This window comes from Megalobrama amblycephala, linkage group LG14, assembly GCF_018812025.1.
Source record: "Megalobrama amblycephala isolate DHTTF-2021 linkage group LG14, ASM1881202v1, whole genome shotgun sequence".
Taxonomy (NCBI): domain Eukaryota; kingdom Metazoa; phylum Chordata; class Actinopteri; order Cypriniformes; family Xenocyprididae; genus Megalobrama; species Megalobrama amblycephala.
In genome coordinates, this window is record NC_063057.1 from 18,091,566 (window position 1) to 18,114,894 (window position 23,329).

General features: G+C 37.9%; 1 protein-coding gene across 1 annotated transcript in view; it reads left to right on the top strand.

Moving 5' to 3' along the window:
* The window catches only part of nav3 (neuron navigator 3), a 387,003-nt gene that overhangs the window by 144,208 nt on the left and 219,466 nt on the right, over nucleotides 1–23,329 (top strand). The gene's annotated exons all lie outside the window — the stretch shown is intronic.

The window sequence follows — 23,329 nt, forward strand, 5'->3', positions numbered from 1 at the left end:
AAGCGGTGCATATTGGCCTCTCTCCACAATTCTGTCAATGTATAGTGTTTCTTCCTCTCCGTAGATTTCCATCACAACCGGAATGAACCCACAAACGGTGTCGGTCAAACGGAAGTTAAGTATTACACACTTTTACCAGTAGAAACGACAGTAAAAAAGCAGGAGCCCTTCGGTTTGTGTAATGAGTGCAGTGAAGCTGTGCTGCTGGAAGCTCGGATGACTCCCCTGATTATGTGAAGGTCAATTGAGCGTGCTATTAGGAAGTGGAGGCCGGAGTTCTGAAGATTTGCGGCACCAAAACCAAATCGTTTCATCAAGAACAAAAGGTCACGCATTTGTCAGCCAGGTGCTTATCATGAGACCTGTCTCCAACTGGGGATATTTCAAAGTTCACAGGAACTGATCGCATGATTATTTTGATTTTTAGTAGTGTGTGTATGTCTGTCTGTCTGTCTGTCTGTCTGTGTGGTTGTTTCAAAACTTAAATGCTTACATGTGCTCATCATTTACTCATCCCTTATGCTGTTCCAAAACCATATGACATTCTTTCTCCTGAGGAACACAAAAGGAGATATTTTGCTAAATGTTCTTCCTGCCCTTTTACACGCAATTGCAATGAATGGAATGTAAAAGCGCTTTCAAGCTTCAAAATGACCAAAAGCACCATAAAAGTATTATTAAGTATAAAAAAGTTTCTTACTAACGAATACTTACAACTCTTACGACTCGATTGCTATATTCAATTCCTTGTCTTATTTAGTTATAAAGTAGAATGAATCATTCAAACCATTATTGCAAACTGAACCAAAGGATTAACTGAAAAGATCTGACTCAAAAGAATGATTTGTTTAGTGAAAGGCATGTGATTCTGAAGTTTCAGAAGGCTTGGGATACAGTGCACAAGTCATGTGAACTACATTTATGAAATTTTTATTGTGTCTTTTGGAGCTTGACAATCTCAGTCCACATTCATTTTCATTACATTGAAAATAGTAGCCAGCATATTCTTCACATATTCACCTTTTGTGTGTTAGACTTGTCACCTTAGGTCATTTCACTGGATACTGCAACAGTCATGATATGACGTCATGGTCTACAGCGTCTTTTTTTAAAAAACATGAAATATACAATCTACTCATCTTTACTGCAAAAATGGCATTCTTTTAATTCAGCCAAGATGAAATACCATGACGAATCGAACTTCTGCTGGTCGCACATCTTCACGTGATGCGAATTTGCAGGTCAGAGTTCACCAAACTTGAACTTTAGAATGCAGCGAAATGTGAAAGCTTGCGTTTCGGTATGACACATTCACATTCGTCAATGGGGCAAAAAGTGCAGTGTGGCCACACCTTTAGACTTGTGGAAATCTAGGAAAAAGAGATCTAGAATTTTGCCAAAGACACAGGCTCAATGGTCAAACACGTCCATCTAGCATGTTTACATTGAAAAACTTTGGAAAGCAGCACTTTTAAATGCAAAAACACATTCTCTGTGAACGTCGACTTGCGTGTTTGGAACATTTGATTGACTAAATAATGACAGATTCGTAATTTTGAATGAACTTCCCCTTTAAGCCTTATGTTTGTGCTCAGGTATCTGTTGGAAAATGCTTCACAGCAACTACAGCAGATGAACTAAAATTGCATCTCTTATCACCACAGCACTCTACACTTTTGTTCTCATGTCATCCACTATCTGTCTCTCTCTGTCATTTGAATAATGATGGATATGATGTATATAGAGCTGCTCTATATTGTAATGCATGTTTGCTAACACAACCATCACTATTACTATTGCTCATTCTTAGCGTTAGGAGAATGCTTAAATCATCCCTCATCATCCTACAGATATTTAATGATGCCTCAACTACTTTTATAACACATCAGACTCACAGAGACAAGGGGTGGGTTCTTTTGATTTGGGGGACCATTGGGACCATAAATTAGGTAATATTTCAATCTCTCTGTTCTCCAACTACAGATTTTCCATTATATATGTCACTTATTTACATACTTCTCAAGTTGATACAGCTTGAAGTTTGATTTAAACAGTTGAGCTGAAGTGTCTTACACATAAAGTCACTGTGATTATTCTACCATGGGTTGTAGCTCACAGCATTATCAGCAAGATTAACAAACCATTGATCATTCCGTGAATACAGTACAGTTATTGATGACTGAACACAGACCACCCATGTTTTCCTTCTGTTGCAACACTTATTGCATAATACTAGCCATTGTTTGTTTGAAAATACACAGTTAGGTCATATAAACCAGCAGCAGAAAGTTTTTACTAGGGGTCAGATCTGGATAAGAGAAGATTGCCGCTGATGATTCAGGATCCAGCCGGCCGAGTCAAACCTCAACGAATCGCTTCCAACGGCTTCTGAAGATCAGAGCAAAGCCCCAGCAGACAGCAACCTGTCGGAAAAATCACGCCGTCACTCTCTTCGATGTGAGTTGCAGGCCCGTCTGTGTTTTATTAATCTTATCTTTGACAGGCCTGACTTATTCAACAGGAATTGAGGGAAGAACTGAAAGAGAGGCCATTCATAGCCGCGACTGTTGTCTTTGTTGCAGTGTTTTCCTTCACGACCGTCTCGTCCTTAAAGGACAGGCGTGTGTGACAGTGATCTTTCCATTGTCTTGTATTCTTTCATGGCATTTTCTTTTCTTTGTTTTCCTAGGCTTAGCGACTGTGAGAAAACACATGTCAAGCCGTGGGGCATTTCCTGTATGCACTCGCCTTTAGCTGGAAAGCAAACACCGTTCCCTCGTCGCCTTTCAGTGGGGAGGCCCGCTTTTCCTCCCTTCGCTCTCATCCCTCTTTTATTTATGAGCTCACCTCATCAGAAAGAAAGTGAGCTTCTGTATGAATGAGCCACTTTGTTCCGATGTGTAAAAGCATTGTACTCCGGGATTTTTTTTCGTATGCATACGCCGAGTCACCGTAAAGGCACTTTTCAGAGCAATAGAAGTTCACCTCACAAATCACTCACCACTTTTGGCTCTGAGGAGACCCGGTGGCAGAAACCCTCTTGGTCGCGGTTGGAGGAAGTACTTGAGTCCAACCTTCAATTACACACAGTAAATCTGATCAGAGCCTGGAGAGCACAAGCAGGGCTGCTATCAATCAGTCGTATCCCGAACCAGAGGCCAGGCTGACCCGCTCCTCGTACCAAAGACGAGATTAATTATGAGTTTTCAATCCAGGCCGAAGGGCTGATCTGTCACTATTGCTACAGTACAGTAGGAATTAAACCAGAGCTTCTAGGATTTCAGTCTTTAGGGGGAATCAGCCCCTTACCTGAATATGAGCTGATGTGGCTCCAAGGAATATTTCTTGCCTTATGTGCATTGATTCTTGCTGTACTGACGTTTTTATTGGAATTAATATACCTCTAGTTTTTAAAAGATTTGAAGTTGCCACTAAAATAACTCTAACCTAAATGTCTCACTTACCATAAAATTGTCTGGTTTTCAAAAAGTATACAAGGGGGAAAAAAAGTTATCTCTGACACAAAAAAAAAAAAAAAAAAAAAAAAAAAATGACCATGACAATTTGAACATTTTTACTTTTGTCAAAAATATAAAAAATTGCACTGCAAAATATTAATATAGTATTTACAACTAAAAAAATTGTTGTAGCAATCCGTCCAATGATATGTGAGGGTGAGTTGATCTCTAATATTCCAATAACTTTGTAGCAAGAGTAACTAATAAAGAATGCTTATTAACAGAATTAACTGGAAACAAAAATGTTACTCAGTCCAAAAATGTATTTGAAATGGTCAATGAAATATTTAAATATTGTATTACACTTTATTTACAGTTATTAAATCCACATATACTGTATATAAATAACTTTTGGATCTTACAACTAATTAATGTTTTGAAGAAAGTTTAATTTCTTTTGTAAGAAAAAACATTGAAAAATGTATTATTTTAATGACTGGTAAATAGGAGATTGATCTGCTTGAGCTGAAAGTTTGAAATCTATGTGTGTGTGCGTGTGTGTGTGTGTGTGTGTGTGTATTTTCCACAATTTTTCCACAAATTTTACATTATCTACAATATAATCAAAGTGATCTAAATTAATTTGTTCATAACATAGAAATATTAATTGAATATTAAATGTTATATTTAATGTTTGTTTTATTAATATGTTCTTTTTTAAAAGTTTAAAGGGTTAGTTCAGCCAAAAATGAAAATTCTGTCAATAATTACTCACCCTCATGTCATTCCACACCCGTAAGACCTTCTTTCATCTTCGGAACACAAATTAAAGGTGCCGTAGAACGTCTTTTTAAAAGATGTAATATAAGTCTAAAGTGTCCCCTGAATGTGTCTGTGAAGTTTCAGCTCAAAATACCCCATAGTTTTTTTTTAGTAATTTTTTTAACTGCCTATTTTGGGGCATCATTAAATATGTGCCGATTTAGGCTGCGGCCCCTTTAAATGCTCATGCTCCGCTGCATTTTTCGCTTGTTGTTCTTGCTTGCTTACCTAGTCTGATGATTCAGCTGTGCACATCCAGACATCCTGCCCTTGTCTAATGCTTGAACGTGGGCTGGCATATGCAAATATTGGGGGCGTACACCCCGACAGTTATGTAACAGTCAGTGTTATGTTGAGATTCGCCTGTTTGTCGGAGGTCTTTTAAACAAATGAGATTTATATAAGAAGGAGGAAACAACGGTGTTTGAGACTCACTGTATGTCATTTCCATGTACTGAACTCTTGTTATTTAACTATGCCAAGATACATTTTTAATTCTAGGGCACCTTTAAGATATTTTTGATGAAATTTGATAGCTCAGTGAGGCCTCCATTGCCAGCAAGATAATTAACACTTTCAGATGCCCAGAACGCTACTAAAGACAGTTCATATTGTTTTAAAACAGTTCATGTGACTACAGTGGTTCAACCTTAATGTTATGAAGTGACGAGAAGTCTTTTTGTGTGCCAATAAATAAATAAATAAATAATGACTTTATTCAACATTATCTAGTGATGGGCGATTTCAAAACACTGCTTCATGAAGCTTCAAAGCTTTACGAATCTTTTGTTTCGAATCAATGGTTTGGAGTGTGTATCAAACTGCAAAAGTCAAGCCCCCCAGTGGTGAACCATTGAAATTTCAAAACGCTTATGACGTAACGAAACCTCGTTTACTGAAATCAATTTACTGATTCGAAACAAAAGATTCGTAAAGCTTTGAAGCTTCATGAAGCAGTGTTTTGAAATCGCCCATCACTATTGTTGAATAAAGTCATTATTTTGTTTTTTTGGCACACAAAAAGTATTCTCGTCACTTAAGGTTGAACCACTGTAGTCACATGAACTGTTTTAAATGTCTTTAGTAGCTTTCTGGGCATCAGAAAGTGGGTTCATTTTTGGGTGAACTAACCCTTTAAGTTCATAAAATTCTGTTATCAAAATTATATGCCAGAGGAAAAATTGACTAAATAAAACTTATCAATGACATAATGATTAAGAGGCTGTTTACACAACACCGTTTTCAACCAAAAACAGAAAACTTTTTACTACTTGTCTGGCATGCGTAATACAGCGTTTTTAAAGCGATCCGTGTGAACAGAGATAGTTTTGATAACGCTGTCATTTGTACAAAGAAAAAACGTTTCCTTTTTAGTACATTGTTGTCGTATAAACATACCCTGAATTTAAAAGACATTTTCGACACTGTGGTTGTCAAATGCCAGCATTACGTAATGAAGTACACCTGTGGTTACTCTGCTAGAACACCTGTAGGAACTGACATCTTACATCCACTATTCAGCCTTCCTAAATAAGAAACGCCTATGAATTAAATGTATTGTAACCTGGAAATAGGCTTGAAGCCTGAGGCATGTTTGAAATTGACAGGAGCATGTAAACAACTTTACGATGATAACTGTAGGTATCTAATAAAACAGACTGGCAGTTTTGTGAGGCTTTACGCTGTCAGTGACTCATACTACAGAAACCCGTGCTGTCAAATGCCATGACTTGTTTGCCCTGGAGGAGCTTGAGAGGTTTTCTGTGTGGCCTGTATGTGCGCATGTTTGGCGATGTTCCCGTGTGTTCGTCCTTATCGGCTTGAGTTTACATTGGATGTCACACTGATTTGATTTAACAAGATAACGGGGCATCAATAAACCTCAGCCTCCGCAGATTTTCAGGGATTTGAAAAAAAAAAAAAAAAAGAATGTCACGGAAGCGATGATAAGGGCGCCATCCAATGCTTATTTGTTTTGTGTAAATTGAATTAGTCATTCGTTAAGCTAGTGGGAGAGTTAATTGGATTTGAATTAATTGAAGAGGGGTAGGCTGAGAGAGGAGATGGTGTATTATTACCATATCAAGCATAGAGAGGGAGAGATGAATCATAGTGCTGTGAATGTCAATATCTGGACGGATAGTTTCTGGGTCTGCATGAGCGAATCTGTGTTTTTTAGAGCCCAGCGGGCCTGCTGCTTTTGCATGCTTTATGATTTCTTCCTGGAGAAGAAGCCGTGATACTTGATGACACATTTATTCAATTATTTATTTTATGTTTTGTTAGACTTCAAGTATGTGGATTTCTGAGTGGACGTTGAAGAGGCGCAATTGTTCATTCATTTTTAGGGGGATTCAAGCGTGATTAAAGGTGTTGCAATTGATTTTTTGAATAGCACACATAAAATGGCCCTTCAGCCTGACAGATATCACTGAAATAGGTGTCCTGAGAAATTCCAAGGCTTTTTAAGCTGTATAAAAGATTGAGGGGAGTGGCCCAAGTTTGCTAGTTTTGGAGCGAGGGTAGGTGGTCAATGTTAGCAAACTGGCAGAAGCTAGCAAATCCACATATAACACCTTGAAAGTTCATTTATGGTTTTAAAAACTGAAGGTATTTTGTTTAGGGGTAGGGGATAGTGTGTGTGTGTGTGTGTGTGTGTGGGTGCTGTGTTGGCTTGACTCTCACCTCACTGCACCATGACCAGCAGAGGGAGCTATAGTTAATGGACGTAGCACTGGACCTTGCGGGTGGCCACAAACACATTCCTGTGGGGATACAGAATGGATTCTCTCTCCAATAGGGCATTAATCAATCCACTTGATTTAATGACTGTTCTCACCTAATTCGAAACACTTGCACATAATTTTACAACCATCATTGGTCACTGCTTACATAGACAGCACAACCTTTTTAGATGTCTGTCAGTAATGAATTATTAAATTCAGCTTTCTTACATCTTTGATAAAAAGAGTCAGTAGAGAGAAAGCAGGGTATTTTAGGGAGAAAGACGGGTTATTGAATGGAAATACTGCAAAATATAATATAATATAAAAAAATTTAAAAAATAATGTAATTAGGGCTGTCAAACGATTAATCACGATTAATCGCATACAAAATAAAAGTTTGAGTTTGCCTAATATATGTGGGTGTACTGTGTGTAATTATTATGTATATATAAATACAAACACATATAATTTATATTATATATAAATACATTTTTTTGTACATAAATAACATATTTCTCTTAAATATATGCATTAATTTGTGTGTATTTATATATACATATTAATTACACACATTACTCATACATATATTATACAAACTCAAACTTTTATTTTGTATACGATTAATCACGATTAATCGTTTGACAGCCCTAAATGTAATATAATATAATATAATATAATATAATATATAAATTTAGAAATTCTCTTTTCCTTACATTCATTTTATATGTTATTCCAGGCTATAATAATAAAAACAATAAGACTTTTATTTTGTATAATATTATTTTATTTTATGACTAAGGTCATTATTGTTTAGCTTGTTCTTTCAGAAACAGAAGTTATTTAACTGCCTCTGTCTCAGTGGCAGTGAGTGTGTCTTTTGGGAAGTGCAGTGATGAAGACTACGGAAATGAGGGTTTAGGATTTAAGCATGAGACATGTAGCCCAGAGGCTGATTTCTCTACTGGACCCAGTCAGCTCTGAGAATAGTAATTTAACTGTCTGTCTGCGAGAGACAAGAGGAAGCTATCACTATCTTGTAGAACGGAAAGTAATATCTTGCATTAACACTAGAAACCTCGTCTTCATTGAGATGGTGATCTTTAGCTTTGCCCTTTATGGGGAGGTAATTGACACTTTTTTTCCTGTGTTCTGTCATCCCATGTTCTGTCACTTTATTTTGTGTTATTTAAGCCCAACAGGCTTGCGTGATTTCTGCTCGAGTTGGTTTTAAAGGCACTGGTGTGCTCATTTGAGGATTGCGCTCTTGATGGACAGTTTTATGAAGGAAGGCGAGGGTGATTCTAAGTTAAACTGATATTTCAATGTGTTTTCTCTGAAAATACGAGCATACACCTACATTCTCACTTAAAGTGAGAAACTGCTGGAGGCGCACACTAAAACTCTTTCACGCTCTTTATATTTTAAGATGGTGCCAGCTTGTCAGGTGTAATAAGTTTGGCTGTTGACTGTTAATTTAAAGGGATAGTTCACCCGAAAGTGAATTTTCTGTCATTAATTACTCACCCTCGTGTCATTCCAAACCCTTAAGACCTTTGTTCATCTTCGGGACACAAATTAAGATATTTGTGATGAAATCCAAGAGATTTTTTTTATCTCTCATAGAAATCAATGTAATTACCGTCATTCAAGGTAGGGCTGGGCGATATATCGCATGCGATTGTCACGCGCATTTCGTCAGTAAAGCCGGTTCCCTGATTACTGCTAAATCGGCATCACCTGCTTTCAAATGGAGCGCCATTTAATAGACAGAGCCGTAGTTCACTGAAAAGCTACACAATATCGCGTTCATTATTGCAGATGAATCGCCTTCGATAATGAACGCGATATTGCGTAGCTTGTCAGTGATCTACGGCTCTGTCTATTAAATGCCGCTCCATTTGAAAGCAGATGATGGCGATTTAGCGGTAATCAGGGAACCGGCTTTACTGACGAAATGCACATGACAGTCGCATGCGATATATCGCCCAGCCCTAATTCAAGGTCCAGAAAAGTAGTAAATACATTGTTAAAATTGTCAATGTGACTACAATGGTTCAGCCTTAAAGGGCACCTATTATGAAAAATTCACTTTTACATGGTGTTTGACCATAAATGTGTGTTGGCAGTGTGTGAGCAAAACCACCCTAGAATGAGAAAAATCCACCCAGTGGTTTTTTAACAATCTCAATAATTCATAAGCACTGTCTCAGAACGCCCTGTTCTAAGATTGCTCTCACTGTGACGTAGAATTGCGCTAAGCTCCACCCACGTGGTTTGATTGACAATCTGGTTTTGGCATAGACCCCGTCCTCGGTGATCGGTCAACCATCCTCCATTGTTTCAACGACAGCCGGTAATGTCTCCTAAGAAACATAAGTGTTCTGTTGTGGGATGTAATAATGAACATAGTAGTTTTCACTTACTTCCGACATCAGAGCCACTGAAAACGCAGTGGATGGATTTTATTTATGAAAGAAAGGCGCCACTCAAAATTCCAAAATACGTTTATGTTTGCGCGAATCATTTTTTGACTGACTGTTTTGAGAACGAGGGTCAATTCAAAGCAGGTCTTGCTTCAAAGTTAATCCTCAAGTGTGGATCGTTGCCTACTGTTCGCGATCCAACGTCACCTCCAGAAGAAGTAAGTGTATTTAATGTTTTTGAGCAAATAGTCATTTCAGTCGATGTCAGCCAATTCAATAACAAATGCGTCTAAAGTTGTTGTTGTCGTCGTAGAATGTCTGTGTATATAATTTAAACCTTGTTTGTATAGTGTGTATCCATACGTATATATATATATATATATATATATATATATATTATTTTTTTTTTTTAAGATATTGTATTAAAAACTGTGTATGTTTTCTGTAAAGACAAGACATCAAAATTGCTATGTTTATACAAAGGCCAGCACATCGACACGAAGCTGTAGAACGAGGGATATTGGCGTGCAGACAGAAACATCACAGCTATGCAGACAGTTTTATGTCACGTATTATTTTTTGCAACAATTACAAATGTAAATGAATTAATACCTGTTCTATCTCCCTGCAGCATATATTTTCTGGTTCTGTAGCCATCTTCTCACATTTGCCACATAAGCACCTGTACGACAAGTAATGTCAACATGACACAACCGTTCCCTCGCATAAATATAATTTCGTTTGTACTTAGCAAACGTTATCACAGTATTTGTGTTTGTAGTTTCAAAAAATTGCGTGAACGTTATCACAGTGTGTGTGTGTGTGTGTGTTGCACATCCATAATTGCAAAGGGGGCGCGATTAAAACTCTATAAGTACATAAATGTATCAAATAACCATTCAGAGACGTCCGGCTCCATTCTCAATTGTGTTTCTTCTGCCGGAGTCTCTTCATCATCTGGGTCTGATTCCGGTTCAAACATGTACGGCTGAATGCCATACAAAACAGCGGGTCTCTCACTCTCAGCCATTCTGCTTCTACCGACTGTTTATTGCCATAGGTATGCAAGTTACGCCCTCATCCAAAGGCAGGGCAGGGATATGCAGCTCATTTATATTTAAGGTGGTACACACCAAAACAGCTCATTTTAAAACAGGCCCCAAAAATGACATTTTCAAATGGTTAGAATAAATTAACTGTGGGGTATTTTGTGCTGAAACTTCACAAATACATTCTGGGGACACCCAAGACCAATATTACATCTTGTAAAAAGGGGCATAATAGGTGCCCTTTAATGTTATGAAGCAACGAGAATACTTTTTGTACTTCTCATCGCTTCATAGCCTTAAGATTGAACCACTGTAGTCATGTTGACTATTTTAACGATGTCTTTACTACTTCTTTGGACGTTGAATGTGGTAATTACGTTGCTTTCTATGGGGGATTAAAAAAAAAAAAAAAAAAAACTCTCGGATTTCATCAAAAATATCTTAATTTGTGTTCCGAAGATGAATGAAGGTCTTACGGGTGTGGAACGACATGAGGGTGAGTAATTAATGACAGAAATGTCATTTTTAGGTGAACTAACCCTTTGAGTCTATCTATCTGTCTGTCTATCTGTCTTTCAGTAAGTCAGTCTGTCCATCCATCCATATTGTGTGATATTACATAACTTCTACGTTCAGTTTTTGCCTCAGGATATTGACTTTTCTCTCTGCGTATATAAGTGAACATATGTGTCTTTGCATGCAAAATGGGACTGCAAGTCTTTTTGTGAGTTATTCCTCCATATTTTGACAGGCATTCTTTTAAAACTGGCTAGCCCATTCTTCACAGCCTATCCTTCACAAAGATCAAGCTACAGGTTCCAACAAGATTACTTCTGTGGCGCAAATAGCTTTCATTCAGTTCCATCCTTCTCTATTTTCATCCTCATCCTAAGAGAAGATCACAGTTGCAAGGTCTTACTGATTCAGTAATGATGAATAAATGAATGGAGCATTGCCATACTGTATCATCCAACCTTGACAAATTTTGCTTTCTTTCAAAATATTTCTTGTTCAAACAAGCAATGTCTCAGGTGGCTAAGACTGTGACCTTCATAGAAACTTCACAGAAACAGAGAAAATATTTCACCTTAAAAGAAAAATCTGTCATCATTTAATCAGCCTCATGTTGTTTTGCTGTCAAGTAAAACTGTCGGATACTGTCAAGCTCTGAAAACAACATGGAAAACGGCATTAAAAAAAAATCAAAATAGTAGTCTAAATGACCAGTTTGCTATATTCCTTAAATTTTGATTGAAGAACACATACTGAAATCTAAGTTATAATTAGGGGAAAATCTCATTTGTACTACTACAAATTCACTGTATGCTTTCATACAGTTTTGAAACGAAATTTTTGGCTAAAGTATTCTATTATGTTATTCTGTTACTATTTTGTTATGAATATAGTTTACTTTTTTTTTTAGCTTTCATTTTAACACACAAGTATGGCAAAATAAAGTGTCACAAGCCTAATTCTTCACCATAATAACCATAATTTTGAAAAGCCTCTATAGATTGGTAAATCTAGTTAATTTAACATATTACACAGTATTTGGTAAGTACATGCATTTTAACACAGCATTAGGGTTGTTTTCTTCACTAACCCTCTTTTGTCCATGTTATACTGCTGTTTTAAATGACTATAATGCCCTAAATATGTAATTACACAGAAGAGACACGGTTCCAGAAAGCTTAAGTAATTGATGTAATGATGCAGCAGGCCAAGGCATTTAGCCTTGTATGTGCAGCCACACAATTGCCGTAATTACCCAGTGGATCAGTATTGTGTAACCTGGCTAAACCAAGACACCTCTGGGCTGGCAAATTTGGAATTAGTGGCAGATGTTGTAGAGAAATTAAAGAACTGCTGCTTTGGTCGTCTTATTTTCCGTATTCAACCGTCTACACCTATCTGAGCTCACAAAATGTTATCCTGTTGATTGCATCTGACACAAATGACCTATTTATGGTAGAGTGTTTATGCCGAGCAGCATGTTTCCTCTCATCTAACCTCCAAAACAACAAAAACAAGTACTCGGCGAAAGACTAACAGTCATTAGTTTTGTTGAGCGAAGAGGAAGCTGACCACATAATCAGATAAATCACGCTGTTTGCTGTTTTTCCGGGTGGTGTATGGCAGCTCTTGATTTCCCCCAGGTGTCCAGAGTGAGGACCGTGACGGAGTCCACAAACATTAGCGCTTCCGATCTTTTTCTTGGTGCCTTTGGATGCTCAGTAGTACCATATGGTCCATTTGAAGAGCCCTTTGGATCTGCTGCCCACGCTTAACCGCTGCTACCAACCATTTCTATTAAACAGGACCGTAAAAATGACTAGCAGCCCTATGTGTTGAGTCATGTTGGTTTTGGTGGTGGTGCATGCTTTTATAACGCATGCAGAGCATTGAATTCAGAGAGAGATAAAGGCTGCTTTCACACTGGATCTGTTCGTTTCTTTCAGTCGGTGTGAAAGCACTTTTCCAAACTCGGGTGCACACCAGCAAACCGCAAACCAAGTGTGCAAACTGCCAAAGGCAGCTTGTTCTTTGGTATCCACACCAGACTTCGCATCTCACATTTGATGGAAACAGAATAATGAAATGGAATGTTCTGTGAAACAAGATTTTGACACGGTGAGTGTGAACTGAAGTTGAAACAGCTTGGAACAGTAAGAGCTGATGAATACTTGTGCTTGGCTGCAGCCGTTATGCGCTCTGTTTCTCAGATGCTGGGCATTCTTGTGGTCAGAGAAAGGAAATGTCACCCGCAATGGACTGAACTGGTGGTCCTCGCTGTTAACATACACTCACCGCTCTGGAGTCTACTCTCGCTTAGGTGGTCTGCAGAAGTAATGGATGTGGAATTACAGTACTATATAGTACCCTTTATAAACACCATTGGGTAATTCTCAAAGACTTGAATTATTTAAAGTTTAGAAAAGTTAAAGGACAAAAGATGTATTGTGCAAAGTTCGATTTAAATTTTCCCACTGGTTTGAGATCTTACCATGTTGAAAGTGCAGAATGTACCTGTTTCAGCTTTTGTTGCAGGGCAGCTGAAAGAAACTTTTTGTTCTAGAGTCTGAAGCAGCAGCCCTATCTGGCAGTGAAGTCTACACAGTTCATCTATTAAAATCAAAAGTACATTATGGTCATGTGTAATTATTAATTCACATGTATTATTAGTAGGGCTGGGTAAAAAAAAATTCTCGTTTTTAATCGGTTCTCTTTTTACGAACCGATATCGATTCTTAAATACCAAGAATCGATTAGTCTAGTCTGTTTTCAGTTGATAAATGAGCAGAATATGTAGCGCCTCCCATCCAATAAATCGCAATAATCTTTGTGCTTTGTTACTTTTGATATGAAGCAAAGTCTCAGATTTCAAACGACGTCCAACTTATTATGAGATTCAAAAAATAAATACCGTTTTGGCGCTGTTTAATGTGACGTGACAGATCGCTTTAGCGCTTCAGTTAAAGAGAAGCGGCAGCACGGAGCGCATGTGAACATCCTCTTCTCCGCTTTAATACCAGTTACAGCGCGAAATAAACACAACTAAACATCTGAAGGTATGTTAACGAAATCCGTATCATGTCTCGTGTAATCGCTCAATCGGTGTTTCAACCTCGGAAAGACGTCAATAAAACAGCTTGTAAACAATGTCACATAACGTCACATTTACCTCAGAAAAACATTTTCAGTGACCGTAAACTTGTTATTCAGCTAGCAAAGTGAACTCTAGAAAGCAACATTCTGATAAATATAGCCATGCACCGTTACATATTCATTATAATTTTTAATGTTCGTGTTTGAATAAATCAGTTATGACAGCCACGATTTAAATGTTTATGTTTAAAAAAAAACTAATTGGAGTAGAAATATGATTATGTAATTCTAAACTTTATTTATAATAAAAACATCATTGAGTGTAATTTAAGTGTTTGTATATAAATAAGTTAATTTTTTTCTTCTAGAAAATATGCCTGAAATACTACATCCAAAATAATCAATATCGAATCGAATCGAAATCGTAATTGAATGGAATCGAATCGATTCGAATCGAAAGCATGTGAATAGTAATCGAATCGAATCGAAAGCATGTGAATAGTAATCGAATCGAATCGTGAAAATTGTGTCAATACCCAGCCCTAATTATTAGTATTATTAATACACTTAAACAGTAAACTATTGTACCAGGCTTAAAAAATACTGTAAATGAAAAGAGGACTACAAAGAAATCTGAGTCCAGTTTAAGTTTACGTTTATATATATATATATATATATATATATATATATATATATATATATATATATATATATATATATAAGAACAATGATCATTAAAAAATCTAATAGCATTGGATTGATGGTAGCCTCGCAGTTTGACCCTTCACAATCCTGACAGCGTTTCCATCTTCAGGCAGCTGTGGGGGGGCAGATGAATAAAACATCAAGCAGTGGTTGATTGAATCATCACCTGCATGAAGAAAGAGAATTATGCTTCTATTTCCAGATGATGATAATTCACCCCTTGCCACCATGCTACGCAACCTCTGTGCGAAACAAAACACCAGGGCGGATATTTATCTGTGTCAGGTCAAGGGAAGATGTCTGAATGCTCAATGAAAGCTTATTGTTTAAACAGTCCCAGCGTGACAAAGGGATTTAGTTTGATTAAAGTGATTGGTGTTCTGAATTCTGCAGGGCCTATCTGTTGTGACCCATAATCCTAAGATATATGGAGACCACTGATCTGACAGTAGGAAAAGAAGACCGAAAATTGCCTACAACGTGTTTTGGATGCTGTATACCAGTGTTTCTCAAAGTGTGGAGCGTGCCCTGGTAGATCATCAGAAAAAAAGAAAAGAAAAAGAAAACAGCTGTTGCAACGCCATTCAAGTGTGTGAATAGTGGTTGGCACTCTGCCTTTGTAAAGCAGCAGCGAATACCACTTCCACTAAATCGTTCTTCTTCAGACAGTTGACTTGTCACCGTCTGAACAAGCTCGACATAGAAGTTCTTCGTCATAGAAAAGCACCTCTTCAGCGGACGGCATCACAAGCTGCTATTGTGAACACACCACTGTCAAAAGAGTTCACTGCAGCCACTTAGTATATATTGTTCATCCAAAGCATCACTGAAATATTTACATTTTTTTGTTTATTTAAAGGCGCAGTGTGTAAATTTTAGCGGTGAGGTTGCAAATTGCTCAGTCCACCGCTCACCCCTCCCTTTCAAAGCACATAGAGAAGCTACGGTGGCCGACACAGGACAAAGATGTCATTTTCTGAGACAGAAGAGAGTAGCCAGTCAAGCATTAGGGTTTCTTCTTACTTCTAACAAAGAACGGTCTCTGCTTATAATAAACCAGGCGACTACTACCAGACTATAGAATAACACAAGACGTGTCACTCGTATTGTTTTGAATGGGAGAAAGTGTAACGCGCAATATGGCGGAATAAGTCCCGCCTTCTAAATAAGAGCCAATCGCCGACTGGTAAAGTCATCGCGTCAGTTCAGCGGCCGTTAGAATCACCGGTTTCTATAGAAACAGTCAGACGCGCGCCTCTGAAGAGACATTTAGGTCTGCACATGCGCATTAGCTTGATCCAGCCTGAAAAATACTGTTTTTTTTGTCATGATTCCAGTGTTTAGAAACTAAATTTATGAGCCAGTTGTTGTTAGATTTCATTGGTGATTTCAAATATGAAATTTAATCGTAAGGTTGGCGAATTTGATGTTTCCCCATTCAAAGAGATAGAAGCTGCATGATGACCAGGATGCCCGAGAGGCGTTTCAAAGATGGCCGCCGAATGAAATTACTTGTATTAAAGGGACTTTGCTACTACTACTACTTCTTTGTGCATATTCAATGTAGTGACGATACAAGCTGCCTCTAAAAACACCAACAAAGAAGAATTACAAAAACATAGTGACGAAACGCACTCTGTAGAGCAGTTTGTCCATTTAGGGCTACTGTAGAAACATGCCGGTGCAAAATCGCGACATAGAAATGGCTTTTTCTAAGGTAATAAAAACATAATGGTTCATTATGTAAGGTCTTTATACACCACTAAAAACATAGTTATGTATATTATATTGCATTTCTGTCAATAGGTCCTCCTACAATTTACACACTGCACCAAGTTATGCTCGGATCTATCATTGTCTCCTACCTGTTATATTTTCCAATGATTCAAAGACATGAAGTGAAAATATTCCAAGTGTTTTCATTGTACGTTTTTCAATTTAAAGAATCTTTTATTATTTGTTAGCCAGGATTTTTAACAGTAGGTGTGACCATAAAAGTTTGAGATCCACTGCTGTATACTGTATAATGAATGTGAAATGACAAAAAGCACTATTAAACTACTTGTGTGCTATAAGTATTCTGAATCTCTTTGTGAGGAACAGTTATCAAATCTTGATATCTGTCCTAACTTAATCATGAGAAGTAGCAAATTCGTTAACAAATTGTTATTTTGAGTCTGATAATTTGAATGAATCAGTTGACAAAACCGGTATGAATGTTTCATTCACAATCTTTTCAACTCGCATATCAATTTCTGGTCTGTTCCTCACACATAGTTATTATGACATTTCCTGACTTGATTGTAGTGCACAAGTTGTATGGGCCATTTTTATTCTGCTTTTATCTCCTATTTGAAGACTGGAAGTCCCAGTTTTTATTCACATTATTCATTCACTTTCATTGTATTAAAACATGGCTTGGATATTTTGTGTTCCAGGGTGTACAGAGCTGGTTTAGCAGTTTACTTCCATATGGGACAGATGTCTTTTTTTTTTTTTTTTTTTTGATGCAAATTTATTGTGGTATTTAGAAATAATCTACGTAAAAGGGGCATTTGGGGCTGGTAACAATGTTGGACATCCTTCAATCACGTCTGTGTCCTGGTTCTTCGTTTATGGCCTCTTTCCCTCGTCCACTGATGTGAATCTGCTTTACAGAGTTGTAAAATACAAAGGCACGCTCACATAAAGACTTCATGACAAAACGCAGATCTTCGCCCACACCGTATGTTGAGGATGTGTTAAATCTAAGCCAGCATCTGTGTGGTATCTGCCCATGCTGAATGTATCCCATTGTTTGCAGTGGTATTCACTCTTAAACTGGCATTAACAGCATAGGGGAATTCTACATACGCTCGCCCATGCGTCCTGCTGAACTGGAGTGTCTTTGCCAGTCGGGAAAGAAAGTTTTACAGCACCATTAGCGGTTTTGCCAGGATTGTGGTGTGTTATCTCTTTATAGCAGAGCGCAGGGACGGGCGAGAGAAGGAATGGGATTGCTACAGGACCGTTGTTCGCTAACACAGCATGCAAGGACCGCAGCCAGCCTCACAGGGCTCAAAGCAAGGCACACTCTTTTGGATCTGCTGTACTCTATCGCTGAAAGAGCGAGTGTACTCATATTTTCTCATATTTCTGTTGGCAGATGCCGTTAGCTCATTTACTCTGGTTTGTTTTGATGTCAAACAGAAATAGTTTTACACAATTTTGGAATCGCCTGTGCTAATGCACTTCACCGCAAAGCAATAAGTGAGAGAGGGAAGAAAACAATAAAGAAAGAAATAGAAAACATTGTTTAAAAAAGAGATAAGGTCAAAGCTGTGTCATTGTGGGGAGTGCATGTGCTTATGACACATTGGAGGGACGCAGGTTCGAATCCAGCCTCTATATAAATATAAAAATATAAATATAAGATGAAGAACTTAAACTAAATGAAAATTAGATATATTTAATTGATTATAAAAATTGGATTATATAACTAATAAATTACCAAAAAAAAAGAGCCTTCCTGTCGCTCAAACAATATAGAGCACTGCGCTAGCAATGCCAAGGTCATGGTTCGATTCCCAGGGAAACTGCCTCAAACTCTTTTTTGACTCTTTTTACTCAAACATAAAAGTACAAATTTAGCAGAATGTTCAAGCCGCTTTTTGGCAGATTATGAAAGTGCACTAGGACAGTTGCTTTCAAATTTCATTCATGCTTGTGTTCAATTTAATGCGATTCATAGTCTTTTACGAGGCACTCAATAATCAAAAATGTCATTGACTTTTAAACACAATTTGGTTCTATACTACAGTATGCACAAGTATGACATTTGATACATATGGAGGATGGGGAATATTTAAAGGAAACAATAGCTTAAATTTGTTGTTTGTCCTCACGCAGATCTATAATACTGTATAATTTCATGGAAAAGAGAGAATAATGGCTTGAGAGAATGAAGCTATAGCAATGTGCGCTCTGATTATTTCTGGCCCTGTGCTTGAGTTGATAGTGTGTAATAGATAGCATTAGTGTGCTGTAGGCATGACCTATGAATTGCAATCAGTGGAGTAGTCATGTTCTTGCTGTTTTTAACCGCATATACATAATTCATATATGACTCACAGGACCCAGATGACAAGATATTACACCATATTCAATATCTCAGATGACACATCTCCATCCTAGAAATCTGTGCTGCACTGTAACCATGCTCGACTAATAATAGGGATGAGTCTATTGGACTCAGCTTGGATGCAGAACATCAGTTCTGTGGCGCCTTTTCAACACTTCTCAGAAAATGGACTTTTCCATTCAATAACAATATGTTTAGCCAGCAGTTTTTTTGTTTTCCTTCATTTTTTTCTTGTTTCCCTCCTGCACAGAGTGCGGCCTTTTTATGTTTTTTAAAAAGCATGGGAGTTTTCTTTGTGGCAGTTTCTGCCGTGCATGCCAAATCCACAACAGATGCGCCACTCGCAGGCCACTTTGGCTGCTCATTAGAGATTGGCAGCTGTCTGTTAGCCCAGCTGAGAAGTTACATTAGCAGCAGCATGCGCCCAATGAGTCTTCCCTGCTGGAAAATACAGCCTAATCTGGTATCAGCTTGGTATCAGATAAGTTTAGTTCAGCCGTTGACCATCTTAACCAGTTTAGACTAGCTAATGACTACCTTAGGCCAGTTAATGACCATATTAGGCCACTTAATAGGCAGTCTAGACCAGCTAATGACTAACTTAGACTAGCTAATACCTATCATAGACCAGATAAGGGCTGTCTTAGGCCAGGTATTAACCAGCGAATTACCAGTTTTGATCATATTAAAGGTGCCCAAGAATGCTTTTTCACAAGATGTAATATAAGTCTAAGGTGTCTCCTGAATGTGTCTGTGAAGTTTCAGCTCAAAATACCCCATAGATTTTTTTTTCAAATAAACTTTTTTAACTGCCTATTTTGGGGCATCATTAACTATACACTGATTTTTTCAGTCGCCGCCCCTTTAAATCGCGTGCCCCCTGCCTCACGAGCTCTCGACTATATTACAGCGCATTTACAAAGCTCACACAGCTAATATAACCCTCAAATGGATCTTTACAAGATGTTCGTCATGCATGCTGTGTGCATACATCGAATCATACTTTACGTGAGTAAAGTATTTATTTTGATGTTCACATTTGATTCTCTATGAGTTTGAGGCTATACTCTGTGGCTAAAGCTAACATTACACACTGTTGGAGAGATTTATAAAGAATGAAGTTGTGTTTATGAATTATACAGACTGCAAGTGTTTAAAAATGAAAACAGCGACGGCTCTCTTGTCTCCATGAATACAGTAATAAACGATGGTAACTTTAACCACATTTAACAGTACATTAGCAACATGCTAACGAAACATTTAGAAAGACAATTCACAAATGTCACTAAAAATATCATGCTATCATGGATCATGTCAGTTATTATTGCTCCATCTGCCATTTTTTGCTGTTGTTCTTGCTTGCTTACCTTGTCTGTGCACAGATCCAGGCGTTAATACTGCCTTTCCTTGTCTAATGCTTGAACATGGGCTGGCATATATGCAAATATTGGGGGCGTACACCCCGACTGTTACGTAACAGTCGGTGTTATGTTGAGATCCGCGTGTTTTCCGGAAGTCTTTTAAACAAATGAGATTTACATAAGAAAGAGGAAGCAATGGGGTTTGAAACTCACTGTATGTCATTTCCATGTACTGAACTCTTGTTATTCAACTATGCCAAGATAAATTCAATTTTTCATTCGAGGGCACCTTTAAACGAGTTGATACTCAGCATAGATTAGCTAAGACCAGTTAATGAGTAACCTAGGCCAGCTAATGACTATTTCAGACCAGCTAAAGAGTAGCTTCTAGCTTATGAACAGTTTAAACCAGCTAATAAGCAGCCTAGGCCAGCTAATGACCTTTTTAGATCAGTTAATGATTAATTTAGGCCAGCTAATAAGCAGCTTACACCAGCTAATGTCCAGCTTAGACTAGTTTAGATCAGCCATTGACCATCTTAAAGGTGCCCAAGAACTTGTTTTCAAAAGATGTAATATAAGTCTTAGGTGTCCCCTGAATGTGTCTGTGAAGTTTCAGCTCAAAATACCCCATAGTTTTTTTTTTTTATTAATTTTTTTAACTGCCTATTTTGGGGCATCATTATAAACGTGCCGATTTATGCAGTGCGGCCCCTTTAAATCTCGTGCTCTCCCCCCACTGAGCTCGTGCTTGCCTTAAACAGCTATAAACAAAGTTCAAACAGCTAATATAACCCTCAAAATGGATCTTTACAAAGTGTTCGTCATGCAGCATGTCTAATTGTGTAAGTAGAGTATTTAATTGGATGTTTACATTTGATTCTGAATGAGTTTGAGGCTATGCTCCGTGGCTAATGGCTAATGCTACACTGTTGGAGAGATTTATAAAGAATGAAGTTGTGTTTATGCATTATACAGAGTGCAAGTGTTTAATAATGAAAATAGCGACGGCTCTCTTGTCTCCGTGAATACAGTAAGAAACAATGGTAACTTTAACCACATTTAACAGTACATTAGCAACATGCTAACGAAACATTTAGAAAGACAATTTACAAATATCACTAAAAATATCATGATATCATGGATCATGTCAGTTATTATTGATCCATCTGCCATTTTTCACTATCGTCCTTGCTTGCTTACCTAGTCTGATGATTCGGCTGTGCACATCCAGACGTTAATACTGGCTGCCCTTGTCTAATGCCTTTCATAATGTTGGGAACATGGGCTGGCATATGCAAATATTGGGGGCGTACACCCCGACTGTTACGTAACAGTCTGTGTTATGTTGAGATTCGCCTGTTCTTCAGAGGTCTTTTAAACAAATGAGATTTATATAAGAAGGAGGAAACAATGGAGTTTGAGACTCACTGTATGTCATTTCCATGTACTGAACTCTTGTTATTCAACTATGCCGAGATAAATTCAATTTTTGAATCTAGGGCACCTTTAACCAAGTGATAACCACCTTGGACCAGCTTAGACTAGCTAATGACTATCTTAGATCAGTTAATATCCAGTTTAGTTCAGACGTTGACCTTCTTAGACCAGTTAATGTGCAGCTTAGGCAAGCTAAGAGCCAGTGAACATCTCAGACCAGCTAAGTACCTTATTAGACCAGCTAATGACCGATTTGAAGTTAAAATGAGGTATCATGTTCCAAAATTCGGCTACCATCTCTAAGTGGATTTTCCAGCAGGGTTATCAAAGCGATATGACAGGAAGTGTCTAAATCGCACAGATTAAACACACAAAGATAACACAGTTGAGTATAATATTGAGCGGTGGGATAGACATTTGTTTGCACACCTGCAATGTTGTGAGGCCCTGTATTTTGTGCTTTTCCAAGCCTTGAAAACACTTAGAGGTCCCACCAGGTCAGGGCAAAGACACAGGGAGGTTGTTTATACTCCCTTACAGCCCGTTACTGAAAAGCAAGTGAACGTGTTTCTAAAAAGGTTGTTTCTTTTCTGCTTTGTGAAATCCTGGAGCAGTGCTGGTGCATTGATCTAAGTAAAAGTTATGTGGTTTGGGGTGTATCGTCTGACCCTTTGCTCTGCTTCTGAATACTATTATTACAGCGCTCTGATCCTAGATGTTGTTTGTGCCATACATGCTCATTTAAATCACATTAGCGACTTTCCCAGGGAAACTTCACCAGCAGCTCAGGGCGTAAGTAAATACCTGACGTGCACACACTCACGCACGCTTAAGTGGACACACACACAAACACACATGTGTGGCTTTGATGTACTACACAAACACTGCAGTGTGTCACTTTTCTCAAGCTGCACCTGCCAGGCATGCAGGAAAAAACTGTGAGATGGGGTACATGTCTTACTAACCTGATTGCATTGTCAGGAAATGTGATGATTAATGTGTGTGTAATGTCTGTTGCCGAGTCCTGTGGGATTGCGTGGTTACACTGTCTGGCCACGGAAAGGTCTCGCTCATGAGCAAGACTAGCATGTCCTCACAGATCAAATGCCTACCATAAACATATATATATATTTTTTTACAAGAACATACTATTTCAGTCTTTCTACTTCACAATGTTATGTTTAATTCAATGTGTTGACACTGTTTCATGTGTAAACTGTTAAATGTACTTGCAATTTTTCAGTGCATTTTTTCCCCGTTTTTTTTCCCTCAATGTAGCTTCATCATGCTGCAAGAAATACACAAAGAAGTAAAAAAAAAAAACAATTATTCTTTAATGCATTAGATACTCTATGATACTCTATACTCTAATGCATTAGAAATCTATTGGAATATTTAATTTGCAGAGAATATTCCTTGGGGAAACCCCAGTTTATCAAGTTTTTCTTGTGTATGACAGGGCAACTGTGTTGTTTTTGATGTAGTTTGTTTTGGCAGGACCCCCGTTTCCACCAGCTGTGGTGTGGCAGACCAAATCCGCCCATGTTTCTGCTTTCATTCACCCATCCCTCTAGGCTGTCCCAGCTTCTACACCCAGATGGGTTATTGTCTATGATGGA